This window comes from Orycteropus afer, unplaced genomic scaffold (genome assembly GCF_000298275.1).
Source record: "Orycteropus afer afer isolate SDZICR_OR568_19922 unplaced genomic scaffold, OryAfe1.0 scaffold00012, whole genome shotgun sequence".
NCBI classification, from domain to species: Eukaryota; Metazoa; Chordata; class Mammalia; order Tubulidentata; family Orycteropodidae; genus Orycteropus; species Orycteropus afer.
Genome location: NW_006921599.1, coordinates 3,465,910 through 3,472,208, shown reverse-complemented (window position 1 = coordinate 3,472,208; position 6,299 = coordinate 3,465,910).

Genomic DNA, 6,299 nt, shown 5'->3' with positions numbered 1-6,299 from the left:
TGGTTAGAGGGATGTTGAATTTAACAGATACAATGCCTACTTGGGGGCACCATTCTTTATTTAATAGCATCAAAAATTTATTGACCGATAACTCGGTTACAAAAAAAAAAAAAAAAACCTCACTGCTGTTGAGTCGGTCCCAACTCATAGCAACCCCTCCTTGGGTTTCTGCTTTCTGCGACAGCATCTCTACAGAAATAGATTGTCCAGTCTTCCCTCCAAGGAGTGGCTGGTGCTTTTGAACCGCCAGCCTTGTGGTTAGCAGTCATATTGTCTTAGGCACTACACCACTAGACCAAAAACCAAACTCACTGCCATCAAGTCAGATCCGACTCATAGTGACCCCTCCTTGAGTTTCCGAGGCAGTGTCACTATGGAAGTAGATTGCCCGATCTTCTTTCCGAGGAGTGCCTGGTGGGTTTGAACTGCCAGCCTTCTGGTTAGCAGTCAAATGCCTTAGGCACTACACCACCAGCGAGCGAGTTAAAAATTAACTTAAGACTAGACTCATAGTGACTCCATGTGTTACAGAGTAGAACTGCTCTGTGGTGCTTTCTTGACTACAGTCTTTGTGGAAGCAGCTTCCTTCCATAGAGCTGGTGGGTGGGCTGCAACTGCCAGCTTGTAGGTTAGCAGCCAAGAGTAAACAGTTTGAACCACCCAAGCTCCTTGAAAGGGACTAGATATTAAACATAAAAAGTCCATATCTGCTTCAAGAAATCTGTAGCATAATGGGAGAGATACATAAGTGAACAAGTATTTAAAGTTTTTGGTCCCCCAGTGCAAACATGCATACAAGTCAGTAGCTGGACCTTCAGGTCACTCGGGGTAATAAATGTGCTTCCATGTGTGTGTACCATTTTATCCAAAAGAAATGATTTAGTCTAGTAAGCCTAGCCATGTCATTACAAAAATAATTAAATCTAAACCCTGCAGCCTGGGTAACTTTTACTTCTTTATCTTGCCAGACTGTGGTCAAGGCCAGGAAGTAGCTGGTAACTAATGAGCAAAAATCATCAGGGTTGATAAAACTGAGATCAAGATTGTGGTTCTGACACCAAAATACTCAGCAGACTAGTCAATGCAGTGAGGAGAAGATTAAAAAAAATCAATCCAGCTATCTGAGAAGTAGCCCAAATATAGTGGAAAGAGCATAAACTTAGGAATCTGACCAAAAAGAAGAAAAACCCACTGCCACCATGTCAGTTCTAACTCATTGTGACCCCATTGGGTTTCCAAGGCTATAAACCTTTTACAGAAATAGATTGACTTATCTTTCTCCTGTGGAACAGCTGGCGGATTTGAACTGCCATCCTTCTGGTTAGCAGTCAAATGCCCTATCCACTACACTACCAGAGTACCTTAAAATCTGACAAACCAAAAACCAAACTCACTGCTGTCAAGTCGATCCCAACTCATAGTGACCCTTCCTTGGGTTTCTGGGCAGTATCTCTACAGAAGTACCAGTCTTCCTAGGAGTGGCTGGTGGTTCTTCTGGTTAGCAAATGCCTTAGGCACATAGCCACCAGAGCTCCCTCAAATCTGACAGATGTGTCTAAATGCACTTTCCCAGGCTGGGTGAAGTCACATTTACAGACTCAGAATCTCTGAATGAGGGGATTAGGGATATGCATGTCAGGTATCAAGTACACTCTAGTTTAAAATCTAGTGCATTGGGAGCTCAAAAGAATGAGGGACCACTTTCATAAAAATCTTTATTGTACACTTTATTAAGGAATTGGGATCAATGCTGGGTCTTGATGAAAGGGTTAAATTTTGATATATGGGGAAAGGGAGACATGTAGTATCAGAGCATTCCATTTAGGGGAAATAATTGGATAAAACCCTAGAAAGCAGTAGCAGATATGATTGAGCAACACTGTACTATGAGCAACTTCTGAGTTGCAAAGGTGTCCCTTCTGAAAACTGAGGTGCACTTGACGCAAGCTGTGGTCTTTTCAGTAGCTTCATATACATGTGAAAGCTGTACAATGAATAAGGAAGACTATAGAAGAATTGATGCATTTGATTTAAGGTGTTGGTGTAGAATATTCAAAATACCATGAACTGCCAGAAGAAAGATGAACTCTGGTGGCATAGTGCCTAAGGCATTTGACTTCTAACCAGAAGGCTGGGAATTAAAATCCTCCAGCCACTCCTCAGAAGGAAAATCCAGCAATCTACTTCTGTAGTGGTACTGCCTGGGAAACCCAAGGAGGGGTCGCTATGAGTCAGATTTGACTCAACATCAGTGAGTTTGGTTTTTTTGAGAGTTTTGCCACAAGAATGAAGGAATCTATCTGTCCTGGAAGAAGTGGAGTGGGAATGCTCCTATAGAAGTGAGAATGGCCGGACTTCGTCTCACATGCTTCAGTCATGTTGTCAGAAGGGACCAGTCCCTGGAGAAGGATATGCTTGGTAAAATAGAGGGACAGCAAAAAAGAAGATGTGTTGACACAGTGGCTGCAGTGATGGGCTCAAGCATAGCAAAGATTATGAGGACGAGGCAGGACTGGGCCGTGCTTCATATGGTTGTTGGGAGTTGGAACCGACTCAATGCACCTAACAACAACATAAGCAATTTATGGACAGGGCCTGTTGTCTCATTCATAGGTTCTAGCACAGAATGGTTCATCAGTAAATGTTTTTTACAGTGTGTGAAGGCTATGAAACACGGTTATAGCATCCATTCTAGGGAGAGATGGGTCAAATCAGATTTTGAAGGGCCTTGAATTTGAAGCTAAGAAGTTTCTAGTAGCATTTATAGTTAGTAGAGAACAATTTTGTTTTTGTCCACATGGTAAAAGCAAGATTTAGAAAGATTGGTTTCCACGATGTATGTGGTGCTGGGAGAGCCTGGACAAGAAGGTTGTAGAGGGACTTATCCAATGTATGAGTTCTTTACATTTATTTTCATGTTGTCAACTTTTGGAAAATCATCTTTTCAGTTACATACACCTCAATTCAATTCCTTACTCTGTTTTTTATTGGTTGTTAATCATTTCAGCATCAGTATTCTCATCTATGAAATAGGTATAATAGCACATAGTAAGATAATGTGTATAATATATATATAAGTTCTTCCTAATACAAAAACTGATAGTAGACGCTTAGTAGACTCTTAGTCATGTTCATCATTACACTTAATTTTTAGTTGCCTATGTCTGGTCATAGTTGTTGTTGTTGTTGTTATTTGCCATTGAGTCAGCCCCAACTCATAGCGACCCCTCCTTGGGTTTCCAAGGCAGTATCACTACGGAAGTAGGATTGCCCAACCTTCCTTCCGAGGAGTGGCTGGTGGGTTTGAACTGCCAGCCTTCTGGTTAGCAGTCAAGTGCCTTAGGCACTATGCTACCAGAGCTCCTCATAGAGTAGGTGTTTAATAGATTTTTTTAAACTAACTTGAAGACCTATATGTACTTTTCAAAAATCGTAATCCTGTGATAATGGGTTTTAATTTAACATTTAGACTTTTTTTAAAAAAGAAAATGAAAAAATGAAAGATTTCATTCTCAGATCTTTTATTTCTTTAGACTGAATAAGTTCTGTTAGGATACTTAGTAAAAAATAGAAAACTAAACTATGTGCTTGTTTCCAAACTTTTTTCCTGAAAAATGTTTACCTATAAACATATTCATATTATAAAATGTGTTTTGAAAATTGTTTCATGAATTTGAATCTCAACTTTAGAAAATCCCAAGAGCTCCATGTAATTAGATTAAATCTTGGCAGTTTTTCAGCCACCTACATCACATTGCCTGTGTTTGAGCTACTTAATAGCTTTTAACATAATACTGTAACCCCTAAAAATTCACCCTGAAAGAAAATCTATTTTCTGTTGTTAGAAAACTGTATCCTCTACTTTCTGCCTTTCCCATTGGGACCTCATTATTTCAATCATGAAGGCCTTATATTTGGCAGATTACAGGATTTGTGTACTGTATTGAAAATAAGGAGGAAAGTGTGTGTGTGTGTGTGTATACATGGCTTCTTTGCCTACTTTTCTTCCCTAGTTTAGAAGTTTGTTGTTCAGTGCCATCCAGTCAATTGAGTCATAGCGACCCTGTGCACAATTGAGTCCTGTGACATACTCACGATCTGCTATGCTTGAGCCCATTGTTGTAACCACTGTGTCTATCCATTCACTGAGGGTCTTTCCTTTTTTCCCTGACCCTTTTTCCAGGTGAGACAAAGTCTGGCAATTCTCACTTCTAAGGAGCATTCCAGCTGCATTTCTTTCAAGAAAGGTTTCTTTGTCAGATTTCAGGTTTGTTCTTCTGGCAGCCCATGATATTTTCAGTATACTTTGCCAACACCACGATTCAAAGGCAACACCTCTTCTTCAGTCTTCCTTATTCATTGTCCAGCTTTCATATGCATATGAGGCTATTGAAAAGACCTTGCCTTGGGTCAGACACACCTTAGTGCTCAAAATGACATCTTTACTACTTAACACTTTCAAGGGGTCTTTTGCAATAGATTTACCCAGAGCAGTATAACTCTGATTTCTTGACTGCTGCTTCCATGGGTGTTGATTGTGGAACCAAATAAAATGAAATCCCTAAAGACCGCAATCTTTTCTCAGTTTATCATGATGTTTATTGGTCCAGTTTTGAGGATTTTTGTTTTCTTTATGTTGAGGTATAATCCACACTGCAGTTTGTAGTGATTGATCGACATCAGTAAGTGCTTCAAGTCCTCTTCATTTTCAGCAAGGTTGTGTCACCTGCATATGCAGGTTGTTAATGAGTCTTCCTTCAATCCTGATGCCACATTCTTCTTCATATAGTCTAGCTTCTTGGATTATTTGTTCAGCATGTTGTTGTTGTTATGACATCGAGTGGGACCCAACTCATAGCAACCCTCCTTGGGTTTCTGAGGCAGTATCACTACAGAAGTAGATTGTCCAACCTTCCTTCCGAGGAGTGGCTGGTGGGTTTGAACTGCCAGCTTCTTGGTTAGCAGTCAAGTGCCTTAGACACTATGCTACCAGAGCTCCCTTGTTCAGCATACAGATTGAATAATTATGATGAAAAGATACAACCCTGATTCACACCCTTCCTGATTTTAGTCCATGCAATATCCCCTTGTTCTCTTCAAATGACAGCCTCTTGGTGTATGTAAAGGTCCTTATGAGCACAACTAAGTTCTGGAATTCCCATTTTTCTAGTTTGGAAGTAGTGGAAATTAATAGACATTGAAGGGGAGAACAGAGGACTCACATTGATTGATCTAGAAGGGGACAGTATTTGCAGAGGCTAAGAATAGATGGGGAAAAAAGGAAGATGTGTTGACCATGTCCAGGCAGTGAATAAACCAGCATGGTTGGAGTGAAGTTGCAGTGTAGGGGACTGATCAAAGTCAAGGCTGGAAAATGCTTTGAACCAAAATGAACAAAGTTTCTAGGTCTCTGACATAGTCTGTAATGCCTTTCAGTATCAAATTCTTTCCTTTCAGGTGGAATTATTTTGTCATGTAAAGCATAACTCCTTAGCAGCTCATTTTCAGATAAAATAGAACCATCACATCTTCAGTTTGTGCTCAACTTTAGAGGAACTTTCTACATGTTCCTAAGGAGTAATATTACTTAAAAATCTCCAGTCGTGTTCTTTTGTCTTTTTATTTTGTGGGGCTTCTGACAAGAACATTTTTGAGCAGTAAGTTGCTTTGTGGAAACTGAAAATAAGATACAAATTACCTTGAGGAATGCAGAGTCAAGCTCCTGAGTAAGATTAAAAAATATATATGGGTATGTCTGTGTTACGTGTGTGTGTTAAAATCCAGATTTCGTATCTCTAGCAGCCATTTCTCAGTTCAATGAGTGAGTCCCTTAGTCCAGGTCACTGGAATAGCATATATTAACTTCCAGGAAATATGGAAAAATAACTAAACAACAACATCACCACTTGTCTGTCAGTTTGTCGTACATACTGTGGTGGCTTGCATGTTGCTGTGAGGCTGGAGGCTATGCCACCAGTATTTCAAATACCAGCAGGGTCACCCATGATACACAGGTTTCAGCAGAGCTTCCAGACAAAGACAGACTCGGAAGAAGGAAGGGGTCATCTACTTCTCAAAGAATTGACCAGAAAAACCTTATGAATAGCAGTGAAACACTGTCTGATACATCACTGGAAAACTTTATGAATAGCCCTGAAACATTGTCCAATATAGTGCCAGAAGAAGTCAGAAGGCACTTAGGATATGACTGGGGGATGAGCTGCCTCTTCAGAGTAGTTGTGTGTTGGATTGGGTTCTCTAGAGAAACACAAAAACCAGCAAAGTATATATATATATAT